Raw genomic sequence first — 19,194 nt, forward strand, 5'->3', positions numbered from 1 at the left:
CTAGTTGGAAACAGTTTGGAGCAGAGCATTGTTATCACCTTTTAGTGTGATCCTCCCCAGTTGTTTTCTTGACTGTTTTAGACTTAATCTCTTCGGTGTCATCTAATATGAGGTCCATGTACTCATCAAAGCCATTAACACAACTCTCTATCTGCATTGTCTCTTGCAACACAGCAGCACCTGAATCCCAGAATTATTTTGCAAGTATCTGAAGATGAGGTTGATAGGCAGTATCATCACCATCTGCACCTCCTAGCTCTGGCCAAGGTAGGCCTATGGTGGAAGTCACAAAGACCACACCTTGATTGACTCTTTTAAACTTTTCACTATATGTCATTCCAATGTATGGACCAGAATTTCTCAACAGGTGCACATTCTTAGTGACAAACATACTGTCCATGGGAGCCGGCTAGTGTTTAAAAGGTTCTACATGGGATTGCTAAGTGTATCACTTCTTACCTTTTGTTTGCATGTTGTTTTAATATAATTTATTCCTTGTTGATTGTAAAATAAATCTCTTCTCAATTCCAGAATTTTATTGCAACATTTTATAAATAATGACATATGTTTATGTAGTTGGCATTGTTCAAAGTGTTCACTATTACACATTTGGTTTTATATTTTTAATAAACTATGAAAGTTCTAGTATCATAACCCATTTTTTTCTTTTTTCAGTCACAAAGGCTGAAAAACAGGGCAAACAGGTATCCTTGCAAATGATCAAAGATGTTGGCACTATGACTTTTATTAAACTCTAAAATAGCTATAGCCCTTTTGTTTCAAAGCTATTTATTTTATCACTCAGTAGCATAAATGAGATGTTTTATACTTTATTTCTTACTGCACTAAAAAGTTTGCCACAGAAAGTTCTATAGCATGGGAATAATGTTAATCTTCTTAAAATCTATTGAACTTGTCACCCACCATCCAAATATCATAGTTACAAAATTTTGCTTGAGATAACACAATGAATAGAAAAATTATGATTATAATATAAATGCATTCTTAAGCAATATAATCACGTAATTTATTTAGCACCACTGAATTCTTATATATAATTAGGGGTTTCTTCAAAGAGTGGCTTCAAATGGAACTAGGTTGGGAACATAGGACATCAGTGATTTCCTGGATCAACTCTTGCAATTATGAAACCAGGATAAAGGATAATGGTAAGACCTAGACATAATGATTGAGTCAAAGCACATCCAAAATCAGTGTCTTCATTTAGCAAATGGTAGTGAAATTTCTGCATATGAAAGAGTAGAAAATATACCAGCAAAAATGCATTGAACATAATTCATTTTTTTCAAGTCATATTTTATTAATTCTTTAAATATTTAGTACAGATTGGACTCTGACCAGGGAATCACTTGGCAACTTTTAGATATTCTATTCTCTCTGAGCTCTTGCAAGTTCAATACCCAATCCCAATCCCAGATCTGCAACAGAACAGCTACTGCAGCCTCCCTGGAGCTCTGTACCCATCCCCAGTGGGTCACAGAGATCTTTCCTACAAACTTCCTTCCCCCTACTACTTGCTTTGTTCCAGCACCCAAATCCAGCTGACACTCCTTTTGAACCCACAGGCCACTTGGGCCGGAGAAGCAGGAAGGGTAATTGCAGATATATCCACCTCTCCATCTGATCCTTCAAATCCAATTCCCCAGTCTCATCCCCACTTTAATAGAGACCTTCTGCTGTGGCCTCTCCTCACTTTCTGCTCTTCTTCCCAGGGGACTAACTAAGCATATCATGGTGGGAAACTCTTCTTTCATCCCTCCTGAGGACACCTTCCCCATACCCCCTGCCTAAAGGTCAGCACTCAATACCCAGAAACACATTTTATATTGGAACCCCTACCCCATTGGGCACACTTATCAGTACCTCAGAAGAATTTCCTATCAGGCAAAACACAACCACAATACTCTAAAAAACAGAGATAAAATAGAAACCACATGTAGCATGAATTCTAATTGTTCTTAATAAAAACCAGGGGCCAAATATTGAGGTAATAGTTGAAAGATCAGAGAGACAAAGGAACAAGCCACAGCTACCTCTTACCTCACCAACTCCTCAGCCTAAAAGGGAGTGAGCACCTGTCTCCTCCTGCCTTATATTCCTCTCTCCACCTGGACATATTATTTCCTGTCTCCACCTTCCTAGTGCTGAGATTAAAGGCATGAGATCCCGAGTGCCAGGATCAAAGGTGTGTGCCACCCCACTGCCTGCCTCTGTTTCTCTTTTAGACTGGGTCCATCTTGTGTAGCCCATGGTGGCCTTGAACTCACAGAGATCCACCTGCCTCTGCCTCTCAAGTGATTAGATTAAAGGTGTGTGCCACCACTGCCTGTTCTTTATGGCTAACTAGTGACTAGCTCTGCACTCTGATATTCAGGCAAGATTTATTTGTTAGATTACAAACAAAATATCACCACAACCAAGGAACAAAATATCCATCAACAAAGACAAGACCAGATATTAACATCTAGAATTACGATCTTCCCAATTCCAGATGCTTAGACACCAGCATAAAAATACAATCAATAATACCCAGGACAATAAGTCTCCACTAGTGCTCATCAACCCTACCGAAGCAGACCCTGAGTATTACAACATAGCTCAAGTACAAGAAAAAAAAAATCCTTTAAATAATCTTCATGACTATGATATATGATATATATCCTTCAAGAGGAAAGGAAAAAAATCCTTAAAAAATCTGTGAAAACACAAACAGTGGGAAGAAATGAATGAAACTGCTCAAGACATGAAAGTTGAAATAGAATTAATAGAGGAAACCTAAACTGATGTAAATCTAGAAAACAAAAATACAGGAACTTGAACAATAACCACAGAGGCAAGCTTCAACAACAGAATACAAGAGAATCTTAGGCATTGAAGACATGATTTAAAAAAATGGTTACCATGGTCAAAGAATCTGTTAACATAAAAAAGTCCTAACATTAACATCCAAAATATCTGGAACATTATGAAAGGTTAAAATATAAGAATAATAGGAATAGACAAAGAAAAAAAAACTCAGTCAAAGACACAGGAAATATTTTCAAAAAAAAATTGAAGAAAATGTCCCTAGCCTACAGAAGGATATGTCTATAAAGGTACAAGAAGCATATAGAACACCAAATAGAACAGAAACTCCCCTTAGCACATAATAATCAAAAATACTAAATGTAGAGAACAAAGAAAGAATATTAAAAGCTACAAGAAGAAAATCAAGTAAGATATAAAGGCAGACCTACTAGAATAACACCTAATTTCTCAATGGAGACTAAAAGCCCAAAAAGCTTAGACAGATGCAATACAGGCTCTAAAAGACAACAGATGCCATCCCAGACTACTATACCCAGCAAAATTTTTGATGACCATAGATGGAGAAAATAATACATACAGAAGGTGCCAAGAAGAAAACTCCAAACTAAGGAGGTTGACGCAACCATGAAAATACAACCCATAAATAATGCCAGACTAGAAAATCAAAAGTAGAGAAATACACATACAAATGCATACCACCATCACTACCAATGCCAACACTAACAGCAAACTAACATGGATTTAAACAAGTTGCTATCTTTCAATATCAATGGTCTTCATTCCCTCAATAAAAAGACAGACTAAGACTAATAGAAAGGATGTGAAAACAAGATTCATCCTGCTGCATCCAGGAAACATTTCTTACCATCAAGGATAGACATTACCTCGGGGTAAATAAAGGGTTGGAAAAAGGCATTACAAGCAAATGGACCTAAGAAGCACACTGATATAGCCATTTTAATATCTAACAGAAGGGCCTTAAAACCAAAACTAATCAGAAGAGATAGGAAAGGACACTACATACTCATCAAAGGAAAAATCCACCAAGAGGGCATTTCAATTTTTAGCATCTGTGCCCCAAATATAAGGGGCCCTGAAGTTTGTAAAAGAAACACTACTACAATTAAATTACATATAGAACTGTAGATATAATTCTAAATGGTCTTATTAAATAAGAAATACAGAGCCAAATAAAGAATTAAAAGCCCAGAGATCGAGCAGTAGCCAAGAACTAAGACCACCTTATCTTACCACTCGCTGCTGTCCTTCTGAGAGAGAGACTTTCTTCTTGCATTCTGTCTTTTTATTGCCTTTCTGTTCTGCCTTCTCATTGGCTTTAAACTCAACCACATGACTTCCTCGTCACTGTCTGTCTATACAGACCTCCAGGTCTCTATGGTTCATGTTGAGATTAAAGGTTCAGGTTGCAGCTTGGCTGTGTCCTTGAACACACAGAGATTCTGCCTACCATGTGATCAGATTAAGGGTGTGTGCCACCACAGCCAGATATTTACTAAATAGCATGCTTTTAGCTCTGATCTCCAGGCAACTTTATTAACATACAAATAAAAATCACATTTCAGCACAAATAAAATATCACCATATTGAATCTCATACACTGATTGTGGGAGACTTCAGTTCCCCCAATCTTGTCAATAGAGAGAGATCAGCTAAACAAAAATTAAACAAATGATGGAGCTTATAAATGTTATAAATCAAATGTACCTAACAGATATTCACAGAACATTCACTACAGCACAAAAGAATGTACCATTTTCTGTTCTTCCTTACCTTCTTGTAGGAGGGAATGGGGAGTGGGTTGGGATGGGGAGGCTGAAGGGGCAGGAAGAGGGAAGAGGGGAATCTTTGGTATGTAAAATGAATAAAAAAATTTTTTCTTAATAAAAATACAAAAAAAAAGAATATACCATTTTCTCTGCAGCTCATGGGAACATTTTCCAAAACTGACCACATACTTAGAACACAAAGCAAGTACCACCAGACACAAGGAAATGGAAATAACCCTCTAAATCCTATCAGATCAGCATGGATTAAAGCTGGGTATCAGAAACAATAGGAAGTTTGCAAACTAATGGAAACTGAACAACTCACTAAGAAATAAAAAGTGGCTCAAGAGATAAATGAAGAAAGAAATTAAAGACTTCCTAAAATTGAATGAAAATGAATATACAACATATCCAACATATAGGACACAATGAATTCTATGCTAAAAAGCAACTTCATAGCATTAAGTGTCGACACACAAAATAATAATCTGTAAGATATTATACTAAAAATGTAAAAACACACCTGAAGATTTTAGAACAAAATGTAGAAATCATACCCAAAAGAAAGCAAGAAATAATCAAATTCAAGGCTGAAATCAATAAAATAGGAACTAAAATAATACAAAAAAATCAATGAAAGAAAGAGTTCTTTGAGAATATCAATAAAATTGACAAACCTTTATTCAAACTAACTAAAAGGTAGGAATAGAACATCCAAATCAACAAATTTAGAAATAAAAAGGGGTCATAGCAGCAAATACCAAGGAAAACCAGAGAGCCATTCGGACGTACTTTAAAATCTGGAGTACACCAAACTGGAAAATCTAAAAGAAATAGAAAATTTTATATGTGACAGAGGGTTAGCATCTAGAATATACAAATACTCTAAATATCTAGAAGATAAAATTTAAATTTCATTTTAAGATTACTCTAATATTTCCTCACTTTTAGTTATGTTTTTTACAGTTCTTTTAAAGTGTAAAACATGGTTATATTTCATTTTACATTTTCCATATCCAGTTTGTACATATGTAAAGAAAATAATGTTTTTATTATGGAAATGAATAAAGTATACAGATTTTGGTTGAGTGACTAATTTCATATGTTTTTTTTTTTTAATTTTATTTTTTGTGAGTTATTCCTTTCCTTAATCCCTTTTCAAGCCTGTCCTCACCTCATCCTTCCCATCTTACACTTGCTTTTCCATTATTCTCTCTTTTTTCTTAATGCCATCTGCATTCTATCCCCCTCTCCTTAAACCTCAACATGGCATCAAATACTTTCCTGACTTCTATGGGCACTCCGATTTAAACACACATACTGAAAGATTCACAGCTACAATCCACAAATGAGTGAGAACATGAGTTGTTAATTTTTTGGTTCTGAGTTACCTCAATCAGAATTATTTTAAGTACTGTCCATTTACCTGAGAATTTTATTTTTCTTGCAGTGAATACTATTCCATTATATATTAACCAGTATATGGTATGTTCCAGTATATGTTAACCACATTTTCATTATCTTTTTGACAGCTGATGCTTATCTAGACTATTACCATTTCCTGGCCATTGTGAATAAAGCATCAATGAACATGGATGAGAAAGGATCTCTGTAGTAGGACGTGAAGTGTTTTGGCACTATGCTCAGCAATGGTACCACTGGCTCAGGTAGAGTGCTTTTAATAATCTGCCCTAAAATATTCTGAAATTTCTCAGTGTACTTTCAACCATTTCCCAATACAGATTAACATTTTTTTCTTTACCTTTTTTTTTTTTTTTTTGGTTTTTTGAGACAGGGTTTCTCTTTCGCAAAGGTAGCTTTGCGCCTTTCCTGGGACTCACTTGGTTGACCAGGCTAGCCTCGAACTCACAGAGATCCGCCTGACTCTGCCTCCCGAGTGCTGGGATTAAAGGCGTGCACCACCACCGCCCGCCTAACATTATTTTTGGATTGCAAAATACAAATAAATGAATTAAGGATCATATTCATAATTTACAATTTTTATGTCATATCTCTTAAAGGAAAGTCATATATTTCCTGATACTAGATATAATTAAGGATCAGCTTTCAAATATATGTCATTGTGTAAACTAGTAACAAATATGGGTCATACTTGCACACAGTCTTTTTTTTTTTCTAACTATTCCTTACCTTGTTATTTTTGATGTATCTAAAGTATTTATTTTGTGAACATTTAATAATTTGGGTTAGTCTGACATTTCTAATTAATAAGACATATTTGTTTTGTTTTTGTTATAGTTTTTTTCCATCTCAGTCTGGTCTTGGACACTTTATGTAGCCAATGGCCTTGAAACTCTAATTCTACTACAATAATTGCAGACGTGCTGACATTACTGGGGTGTCCCACCACTCTTAGGGTACTTGGTTCTGAAGATCAGAGAGTTTAGTGCATTCTAGCCAGGCATTCAACCAGCTGAGCTACATCTCAATGAAAACACGTATTTCACCCAGTGCTGAGTGGCATTTCGTTTACTTGGAAGCCAGAGTAGCTTCAATCACATTTTTTAACCAACATTAATTGCATTACTAACAAATAAAATTGCAAATTTCCTGTGGGTTTTTATTTGCTTTTATTTCTTTGCTGTTGTTTTTGGTAATTAAACGTACCTTTTAGAGAGAGGATTTAAGACTGTGTGATTATTTTATTACAAAACAACCAAATGTCTTTCTACTAGATTTAACACTCATTAATAATAATTTTTGTTTGAAGCTCTTACTACTATGGTGATGAGCAAATAATTATTTCATAATTCTTAATTTTCCATACTTTATATTTTAATGAAGAATTTTATTCTCTTTTATCATTTTTGGTTTTTTAATGATTTAAAATACATTATTATATTAATGTTCAATTTGTTGGCTTTGTAAAGTAAAATACTAAATTGCAGCCTGCTGTGGGATGTCCTATGCTGTGAATATATATTGCTATGATTGATTGATAAATGAAATGCTGATTGGCCAGTAGCCAGGCAGGAAGGATAGTGTAGGTGGGACAAGGAGAGGGGAGAATGCTGAGTGGAAGAAGGCTGAGTCAGAGAGATGCTGCCAGCTTCCACGAAGAGAAGCATGATGTAAGATACCAGTAAGCCACAAGCCATGTGGCAATTTATAGATTAATAGAAATGTTTTAATTTAAGATGTAAGAACAGATAGCAAGAAGCCTGCCACAGCCATAGAGCTTATAAGTAATATTAGCGTCTGTGTGTTTATTTGAGTCTGAGTGGCTGCTGGCCTGGGTGGGACTGAAGATAACTCCAGCTACAACAGCCTACATTTTTAATACTTACACATTGTTGTGATACAAATATTACTATGTCAGATAATGATTGCCAAGAATATATATATATATATATATATATATATATATATATATATATATATATATACAAAATTATCAATACAAATACAAATACTTTCTGCTTTCAATAAATTATTAAACTTTTAGAAACAATTATGAAACAAACAATTATTTTGATAAAAATTGCCTTCTATAAATCATCCTGAGTGAAGTAACCCAGACTGACAAGACAAACATGGTGTGAACTTATTCCTAGTGGATGTTAGCTGTAAAATAAAGGAGAACTATGCTACAATCCAAAGACCCAGAGAGACTAGGTAACAAGGAGAGTTCATGGGGGGGGACACCCAGATCTCCTTGGGAAGGGGAATAAAAAAGATTTTATGAGTGGACTGAGGGCGGGTGGGATGCATCATGAACGATCAGGTGTGGCGGGAGCAGGGATGGGGAGAGTGCTGAGGTGGACTTCTGGTGGCAGCATTTTGAGTTTCAGTGGAAGCCTAGAGCAGGAGACTTTCCCAGGAGTCTACAAGGAGGACCCCAGCTTAGACTGCTAGCAATACTGGGTACATAGCCTGTACTGGCCATCTACTGTGACCAGAATTGGTGCCTGGCCCAAATATCATCAGAGTGTCATCATCCAGCAACTGATGAAAACAGATGCAGAGATTCAGAGCCAAACATTACTCAGAGTTGGAATCCTTCAAAGAAGAGGAAAAAGGAGTGTAGGAGCCAAAGGGCTTAAGGATACCTCAGGAAGGCTCATAATTACTAACTTGGGTTCATAGAGGCTGGCACAGACTGAGCAAGACAACTAGGGAGCCTGCAAGTGACTGACCTAGGCACTCTGCATATATGATACAGTTATGTAGCTTTGTCCTTTTATGGGACTCCAACAACCTGAAAGAGGAACTGTCTAGACTCTTTTACTGGCTTCTGAGACCCTACTTCTCATATTGGGTCAGCTTACCCAGCCTTAATACATGGGGAGGTGCTTAGTCTTACTGTAACTTGATATGCAATGTTTTATTGATACTCATAGAAGACCTTCCCTTTCCTGGATTGAGATGAAAGAGGAGAGGATTGGGAGGTGGGAGGCAAGAATGGGGGAAAGGGACTAGGAAGGGAAGATGGGCAGGTGGCTGTGGTCAGGATATAAAATAGATGAATTTTTTTAAAAGTTAAAAATATATCTTTTTTTTATTAAACTATTACAATCTATGAAATGAATAAGAATAAACATCAAAACAGTTATTTTGATTAAAAAATATTTGCAAGAAGATTCTTTTTTCTTTTGGTTTTTTGAGACAGAGTTTCTCTGTGTAGCTTTGCCCCCTTTCCCAGAACTGACTCTGTAGATCAGGCTGGCCTCACACTCACAGACATCCGCCTGCCTCTGCCTCCTGAGTGTTGGGATTAAAGGCATGCACCACCACCGCCCAGCTCACAAGAAGTTTCTTAAATTATTTTTGTTGATATAAATATATATTAATACGCTGGAAGCACTATTTTAGTTTTGATGTCCTGTAAAAATAATATTAAATGGATGAACTGAGATGTTAAAATTACTGTTTCAGCCCGGGGAACATTTTATCATGAAAGTGTAAAATGGAAGGTGTGTAAATTTCTTCAACTGAAGTTTATAAAGGTGCTCTTTCTGCAGGCTGGAAGTGACCTTACCTAGCATGGTGGTGACTGGAAAGTTCCATGTATGTCTGTGACTTCTGAAGGTCATCATCACTCTCACTTTGGTGCATCCCTGCTGAGTTTGATGACTAAAATACAACAAATGATGATGACTAATTAATTCAGGATAGGCCTTGTGAGTAGATATCCTGTCTGCTTAGAGAGGGAACACTTTAAAGGTTGAGGAGCATTATAATCATTTAATTTCTGTTGCAAATATTGCCAATTCTCACAAGTTTTACGTATGTGCTACTATGCCAAAGCTTAACTGAGTTCTCTCACAGAATTATAAATGATAAAGGTTGATATATATTTACTATCTTTGCTTCATTATATTTATAATGAAACATTGGTTTCAAGATTTCGAAACTCTATACTATGCAGGTATGGTTACATATACAGATACATTCTGTTTTCATTTTTCTACCATGAAAATGAACATATTTGTGGTATATAACACAAAGTTTTGAGATAAACATATATTGAGAAATGGATAAATCAAGCAAGTTGTTTTGCATTTATTCAAATAGATATGCTTCTCTCAGTTTCTATTTTGATTTTTATATATTTAACTTGTAAAGATTACATATGATTTGCAATTTTATGCTGAGGTTATTTATTTAATAGTTCGGTCCCTTCCATATCTCATTGGCAGTCTTCATTTTTAAAGTTGAAAAATATTACATCGTGCATACACCTATCATCTTTATCCCTTTGTCTGTTGATACTAAGTTGATTTCACACCTTGGCTATCATGAATATTGTGATGAATCTTAGAGTCAAGTATTTTATGGAAAAACTGATTTAATATTCATTACATATATTCAGTAGCAGGATTGTGAGGTAATAGAGGAGTTGTTATTTTTTGAGAGATCTCCGCACTATTATCCATAAGGATTATTAATTGATTATTCATTTTTCTTTCTCCCACACATAACTTTTGTTTAAGTGACTGTCAACACTTGCTATCTTTACTCCTTTTGATAGCCACTGCTCTTACTAGAAATAAGGGATGTGTCCCTGTCTTTGGTTTGCATTTTCCTCACAATTAGTGACATTTTGTAGTGCTTTTTTTTTTTTTTTGTATACCTGCTGGCCATTTCTGTCCTTCATAACTTGCGATCAGAACAGGAGACTGTAATAATATGATGAACCAATTATGGCTTTCAAATTTTCATTTGTTTCAATAATTAATCTTAAGGCAACAACATTCATAAGTAAATTCTGCAAAATCAGTTCTATTTTTTTTGTGAAATTAGGTTCTGAAAGACAGATTTGATTGGTATATTTTTTTTCAAAAATATGCTCTAATATCCCGGGTATACAAAAATAAAAACACATCTCATGTAAAGTTGAAATCTATATTCTCAATACATACTGAGAAGAAACACTCTGTGCATGGAACCTGGGGCTTTGGTTTGATGCTTGCTGATTTTAAGATGCAAAGTAAAGTCAATACTATCATAGTCCATTTATGCAGCAGACACACCTGCTCCTTCCTAGAAAAATTTCCTAGCATTGTAATTAAATAACTGAAAGTATGAGAAACATGTTAATGAAATTAGAATTCCAACAAAAATTAATGGCACTTGTATATTTTAAAAGGAAAGAGATATTAGGTTTGTGTAGAGCATAACAATTAAAACAATGATATCTAAATCTAGTTATATGAATGAATCATTGAACAGATAAATATTTATGTATTGATTTTTTGAAATTGAACTTCATTTAATGAAATTAGAGCAAAAGTACAACATTCAAACAGTAGAAAACATACTTCACATGAGCCATAATTTTCACTAAAGGTTGTAGATTGATGTCCTGAACAATAGTATATCTCATGTTATCTTCAGCACCATGTATACTGAAAGCTATACAATATATAGGCAAGCATATCAAAGAAATATGCTTCATCAGCTTGGGCTACCAAGTGAGTTCCAGGAAAAGGCGCAAAGCTACACAGAGAAACCCTGTCTCGAAAAACCAAAAAAAAAAAAAAAAAAAAAAGAAAGAAAGAAAGAAAAAGAAAAAGAAATATGTTTCAATACTTGCTGAAGGCCCATGTACTATTTTAGTTTCAATATATTTTGCTTATCATTTATCTTTCTAGGAAATTTCTGACTTATGTTTACAATGTGAATTTCAAGCAATTATTTTTCGTTGATTAGCATATGGCATTATTTAAGGTGGAAAAATTCGCTACACTGAAGGAGTCTGTCTTAATTAGGGTTCCAATAATGTGACAAAATGCAGTGACCAAAAGTTAGGGAGGAAAAGGTTTATTTGGCTTACTCTTTCAACATTGCTGTTCATTATTAAAGGAAGTCAGAACAGGAATTCAAACAGGGCAGGATCCCTGGGTAGGATCTGATGCAGAGTTCATGGAGAGGAGCTGCTAACTGGCATGTTTCCCATGGATTGCTCAGCCCACCTTCTTAGAGAACCCAGGACCAGAAGCCCAGGGATAGCACCACTTTCCGTGGGCTAGGCCTTTCTCCATTGATTGCTAAATGAGAAAATGCCTTACAGCTGGATTTCCTCAATTGGGGCTCCTTCCTTTGATAAGTGTAACTTGTGTCAAGTTGACACACAAAACCAGCCAGTACAACTGACCCCTTGTCAACTTGACACACAGCTACATCACTATTAAGCCACATCCCTTCCTTTCTTATTCATCCCCAAGATCCCATATTAAAATCATAAATAATTTTAAAAGTCCCACAGTCTTTACAAATTTCAATGCATTAATATTTAGTTGTTTTAAAACATCCAATCTCTTTGAAAAGTTCAGTCTTTCATCTGTGGGCTCCTTTAAAAATAAAAATTAAACACCTTCTTCAAGAGGGAAGAGCCAGGCACCAGCACAATCTAAACCAAGCAAAACCAAATTCCCACAGTATACATAACTCAATGTCTAATTATCTGGGATCTAAGTCAGATTTTCTGGACTCCTGCAAAGAAAGGGTTTGATTCACTTTTCTAGCTCTGGCCTCTGCAGCACATACAGCTGTTCTTGGTGACCATTCAATGATAATGTCATCTCCAAAATGCTGGGGTCTTAAGCTGCAACTAGCCTGAACTTTCACTAATAGCCTCTCATAGGCTCTCCTCATGGTGCCAAGCCTCAACTTCTTTCCATAACCAGTTCAGTCCTGCGTCTTCAGCAGCAACTGAAACTGCACCTTCACCACTGGTCTTTCCTGGCCTTTCATAGTGCCAAACCTAGCTGCTTTCCATAACCCCATTCGTGGCTTCAAAACAAGTACCATCTGTGTGATTCTTACATGTTACCAAGTCTGGTTGCCAGCAAGAGGCACAATCTTAGCCACATCTGGAACATAGCTTTTTTGTACACTCAAGAAACACTTCCCAGATTTCACCTCAGTGACGCTGATCTCTTCTTAATCACTGCTAATTTCTTAGCTCCAGCTGACCAGCATCAAGTATCCCAGCAAAGCAAAATTTTGCTTTAGCAATTCTAGTATCTTGTTAATCACAGCTAATTCTTCAGTCCCAGCTAACCAGAACCATGGGTTCTTAATTAAAAATAAAAAATGACCCTGATAGAATATTTAAATTTTTCTCTTAAACTTCTCAAGCCAACCCTCCATTTTCTGCACTGCTCTTAACATTCTTATCTTCTTCCAAGCTCCTAAATAACATCCCACTGAGCTTTTAACACTCAATGGCTCTTCTGGCCAAAAGTTCCAAAATTCTTCCACAATCATCTCTAGAAAAAGATGGTCAAGTCTGTCACTGGTACCAATATCTCTTAGTCAAGGTTGCTATTACTGTGACAAAACACCATGGCCAACAAGCAAGTTGGAGAGGAAAGGATTTATTTGGCTAACACTTCAACATTGCTGTTCAATATTGAAGGAGGTCAGAATAGGAACTCAAACAGGGTGGAATCCCAGAGGTCGGAGTTGATGCAGAGATCATGGAGAGGGGCTGCCTATTGGTTTGCTTCCCATGGCTTGCTCAGCCCACCTTCTTATAGAACCCAGGACCAACAGCCCAAGGATGGCACCATCCAACATGGGCTAGGCCCTCCCTCAATGTTCACTAAATGAGAAAATGTCTTACAGCTGGATCTCATGGAGGCATTTCTCAACTGAGGCTCCTTCCTCTGATGACTGTAGTTCGTGTCAAGGCGACACACAAAACCAGCCAGGACAGAGTCTAAGTTATCTGGAGAATGGACGGGAGGCTGCACTCTCCACTGCATTTGCTTGACTAAACATTGAGAGGAATTTCACCACCACTTGGTTTCTGCCATGAAAGCAACTTGAATATCTACTTGGTGCAATTGCCTAAACACTTTTTTTCCCTGACAATTAGACATTTATGTTGCCTTGAAAATTAGTTACCGAATATTACTTTCTTAGTTATCATTGATAATTTCAGGAAATCTCTATCGTCACTTGCAGTAAAATCTTGAGTCCTGCAAAGCCTAAAGGTCCAGCCTCATTCATCACTTCCTCTCCCCCTTGCAAACTTCCCTCAGAGTCTAGCTGAGTATATTGATTTATTGGAGAACATTGTAACACTGGTAATGCTAACATCTATTTTCTAATGACATATGTTTTATAAAGTCAATATCCACCACTCTGAAATTAAATTGTCAATAATTTAATCTACAAATACACTTTCAGAGCAAATAAGTATAACAAGAAAGATAGAAAACAAACCAAGGCAATTCACAGTTAATTAATCTTTGTGAAATATAGAAAATGCTTTAAGAAAATTCTACAAAGACCTTAAACAAGGACTAAGATATGCATTTATAAGGAAAGTCACCAAAATAAGGTTCTAACAAATGAGGCAGATAGAAGCATGCTGCTTTTGTAACTTGTTTATGGCATGATTTTCTAAAGGTAAATATGAAAAGAATGTTGCTAACTAGATTTTATTTTATATGTTTTCCTTGAAAAAAATATCATTTTCCTAACTGTGAGTGAGAATCTACATTCTAGGAACATCAAAAGAGCAACAGATTGAGAATTAATATTAATAAGGCTTCTTAAGAGCAGAGGCTGTCAGTCTCTAATAAAATTTCAGTTATGTAGTTCCATTTATTCAAAAACATATTAATTCAAATTAAGCACATGTCCTCAGGAGATGAGTTATGGTAGATGTTCTCTCTCAGTAAGACAAAGAAAAACAAAACAAAGCAATATACAAGCAAAATTCTCTAATTCATCTCACAAGGATTTTGAAATATATATGGAGACATGAAACCTATATTAAACAAATATAAGAATTTCCTACTCTGTGTCATAGAAGATGCTTAATGAATAAAAAATCATGTGGATTATCAATAAAAATCCTCAACTAAGTATGTTTCCTTGGAAGAAATGAATATAAAACTGTAAAATAAGTCCAAGGATTCAGATAGTCAGTGACGTTCCAGGAATCTAAGGAGCATAGCAACTCAGACATGGAAGGGTGTGGAAAGGGTCCCAAAGGCTTTTGCTTACAACTTTCACTTAGAAACAGACAGTAGAAATGATTAGCAGGTGATATGGCTCTTGAGTATAAGGTTATTCAAATAAACAAACAACACAGAAATAACTCTAGCTCTGGGCATGAGTTCAATACACATGATTTGTGGAGAGAAATATAATGGACAAAGATGATCCTGAAGCCTATGCATGATATACTTTGAAAGATACTCACTATGTACAGAACACATCTAAAACATGAAAAGAACCTTTCTCCTTCAGAAGCCCTCTCCTTCAGAATGATTCTGCATATATGCTTTTGGATTATTCTGTTGGATGAATTTCAGATCAGTGCAAATTCTTCTCCCTGACTTATTTCTGTACTTAGTTATTTCTGTATGTGCATGCTTGTGAACACTCATAATTGGGGTTACTGTTTTATATCTGGTCATTAAAGTGTTTTTCAATTGAATTACCTGTTGTTATACCTTATTTGTGTGTGTGTGTGTGTGTGTGTGTGTGTGTGTGTGTGTGTTTTGTGTGATTGTGTATGTCTGTGTTCTGTCATCTGCAAGGCACTGGCTTGACTTGACTAAAGTGATGACTAAGTGGAGAAACATAAGACACATGTACAAATTATCTAGGATGGAGTCGGCTGTGTGGTCTGATGGAGAGACACTAACATCAAACTAGAAACTCAACACATTTATCATATACTGCAAAACCAAAGGCACAGATAGGTTAGCTTATCTGAGTAGGAGGTCTCTGTAACGGAACAGTCTTGTGTTGCTGTCCTCCTAGAGACTGCTGTGGTTGATGATGCCTACATACACATACTGGTTTCAGCAAAAGGTCAATGATTCACTAACACTAGTGCTTAGACCAGATGAAGGTTTTGCCATTTCCATGAGTCTGAGGCATTGCAGTCCTTGATATGACAGGGCTCATATCAATAATAACTATTCATTCAGGACTTCATCTGCCCCCTAAATCTGTCTGCATGTACACTTCTGCTTGAATGTAAGTATGTTAGTGAACATGTGTGCATGTTTTAAGAGCAGATGACAGATAACATATGTCTCAGCAAAGGCAATAATTTTTTTAAAAAAAGGAGTTCTAAATCAGTTTTGCATTAGAAAAATATCTTAAGATCAGGCGGTGGTAGTGCATACCTTTAATCCCAGTAGAGTTAGGTGGATCTCTGAATTCAAGACCACCCTGGTCTACAGAGTGAGTTCTAGGACAGGCAGTGGTACACAGAGAAACCCTGTCTCAAAAAAATTTATCTTCTTAAATATTCTAAAAAATTACATTTTGCAGGGCAGCGGTTGTGCATGCCTTTAATCCCAGCACTTGGGAGGCAGAGGCAGGCAGATCTCTGTGAGTTCGAGGCTAGCCTGGTCTACAGAGCAAGTTCCAGGAAAGGAGCAAAGCTACACAGAGAAACCCTGTCTCGAAAAACCAAAAAAAAAAAATTACATTTTATCACCAATGGGATAGCTAAATTGTGATCCCTAGTAGCCAGTCATAATAACATACAATGATACATGATATCTGAACATGGCATCTAATTTCTTGGTGTAATTTTCTTTTTTATAAAGATTTATTTTGTTTATATTTATGTGTGGGTATGTGAATCTATGCAGTGACCCATACACATATGCATGCAGGTGCCCATGGAGGACAAAGAGGGAAGAGAATTCCCTGAAACTAAAATTAGAGGTGGTCGTGTGCTGTGGGATAATGCTGCTATACACTGGTTTAATAAAATGCTGATTGGCCAGTAGCCAGTTAGGAAGTAAAGGCAGGATAAGCAGACAAGGAGAATTCTGGGAAGAGGAAGGCTGAGTCAGGAGTTGCCAGCCAGACACAGAGGAAGCAAGATGACAAGCCAGAATTGAGAAAAGGTACCAAGCCACATGGCTAAACAAAACCAAGAATTATGGGTTAAGTGTAAAAGCTAGTCAGTAATAAGCCTGAGCTAATGGCCATACAGTTCATGAATAATGTTAAGCTTCTGTGTATTTACTTGTGTTCAAGCAGCTGCAGGACCTGACAGTACACAGGAAAACTTACAAGTACAAATGGCACCCAACCTGTTGAGTTTCCACCTGAAACTTGAGAGAACTTAATAAGAGATTCTAAAATGGTACCAAAAACAGGTTCCTACTTTATGTCTCATGTGGGCCATGAGATGCCACAGCATTCAGACTTCAGTTCAGCATTCCTGCCACTGTACACAGTGATGTCTCCAAGCCATGCAGCATGCTGAGTGGCAGATTTAGCTTTTGTTAGTACAAAAAAAAAAGAAAGAAAGAAAAAAGAAAAAAAAGGTTCTTGGGCTACACGCTGCTGCTGGATGGAGGCACAGACCCATTGCTTCCCAGAAACAGCAGTAAGCATAGTTTTCCCACAGCTGGAAGTAAATGTAGTTCCACCATGTTGGGAAGCTGAGGTGGGCAGAGTCAGTACTAGTCACTTTAGTACTAGCCACACTGCAGTTTAAAGCAATAGATTCACAATAAGACAGATTGAGACAGGAAAAAAAAACCCTCTAAACAGTTTACAATGTGTGTAAAAATGTATGTAGGCTTGGAAGAAAGAGAAAAAGGAATATAGACAGTTATATAAAGAAATAGATATTTAAAAAACAAGTCTTTAAAGAGACAAAGTAATATAAAAAATAAACTATACAAAGATGGAAATCACACGTAGAGTCTGGATTATATTGTCTTTGGGATTTAACTGCAGAAAGACATTTAATTATAAAGATTGTTCAGTTAAACCAGTATGTATATTTTAAATGTATTTTGACTTCAAAATTTGGATCTAAGGATATGTTACTTTGGAAAGGAGGCTCTGCTTTTGTTTCCACAGGAAACAATAGGCTATGGATTTGTTCCCAGTTAAAATGGATCAGATTTGATCAAGCTAGACCTCCTGAAACTTAACAGATGGTATCTATCAACAAAAGTTATAGCCAATCTTCCCAGGACTTGACCATTATCTCATATTTTCTCAGGATCCCCATAAGACTACCAGCACCCCCTATCAGCGAGAAATAGCCTAGAACACTACACCCACATTACCAAAAAACAGATTATGGATGTTTGTCTTTGTTTAGGTTGTTGGTTACAAATTGTTATTGGTCATAGTCAATCTCTTTCTAAAAGAAGAAAGGGGCATATGATATAGAAATATAGGATATTGATATGATAGGATCAAAGGGTAGATTATTGAATCTACTTTTAAAGAGCAACTTGTTTTAAATTGCTGTAGATTTTAGTTTATTGATAGAAATTTAAAGTTAATTTTGTTATTCTGTATGTGTATTTCTATTCTTGTTTAAGGTATTATGTTTGTGTAGCTCAATTGAAATTGTAAATAGATTATTAAGAAATACAGATTAATAATTAGTTTTCTATGATAGTCAAACTTACATTCATGTTTGCTAAATTTTTTAGGTATACAAAGATATATTTCAATTAGATAGGTAATCTTCAAACACTTCAGAGACTTACGGAATATGCCATTTAAAATGTTTTAAGAACTTTGACTTTCTGGACGTTGAGACATATCTGGTCCTGGCAGCACCAATCTACTTCAGAGAAGAAAATGGGCATTGAAGAAACTCATTATGGAGTTTGTTTTCTTTGTGGCAAAAGTTAGTCACTGGGTAAAAAAGTGCCCTTGTATCAACTGATTGACAATATATTTTATAAAATGGACATGCAGGACCCATAGGAAGGTAACCACTGAACTTTGCAAGATGAGATGGTTCTTTTAGATCCTGCTTCACAGAGGAGACTGCCAAATATTCTACAGGACAGAGAGAAGCAACTGAGAGACTTTAGGTCTATAGACTAAAGAAAGATACCCCAATGTTATAGAGGAACTTTGGGTGAATGTCCAGGTAGTCAGCTGTCTCTGTCATTCTAGATTTTTGGAAGTTGCTTACAATGCTCTTCCTGTTTACTTAGGTAATATGATATCCTTCTGGGGGTCTTTGATGTAGTTGAAGACTAGATAGTTATAATTATAATTTTCCTTGATTATGATAAAAGATAAGTTAGATATGAAACCTTAGACTCATAAATATAGGATAGATAGAACATTTTCTTTAATTTTG

General features: G+C 36.0%; 1 pseudogene; it reads right to left on the reverse strand.

The window, feature by feature from the left end:
* LOC131904485 (small nuclear ribonucleoprotein E-like) lies at positions 1-12,734 on the reverse strand (annotated as a pseudogene).
* Positions 12,735-19,194: the final 6,460 nt, after the last annotated feature.

This window comes from Peromyscus eremicus, chromosome 2, assembly GCF_949786415.1.
Source record: "Peromyscus eremicus chromosome 2, PerEre_H2_v1, whole genome shotgun sequence".
NCBI classification, from domain to species: Eukaryota; Metazoa; Chordata; class Mammalia; order Rodentia; family Cricetidae; genus Peromyscus; species Peromyscus eremicus.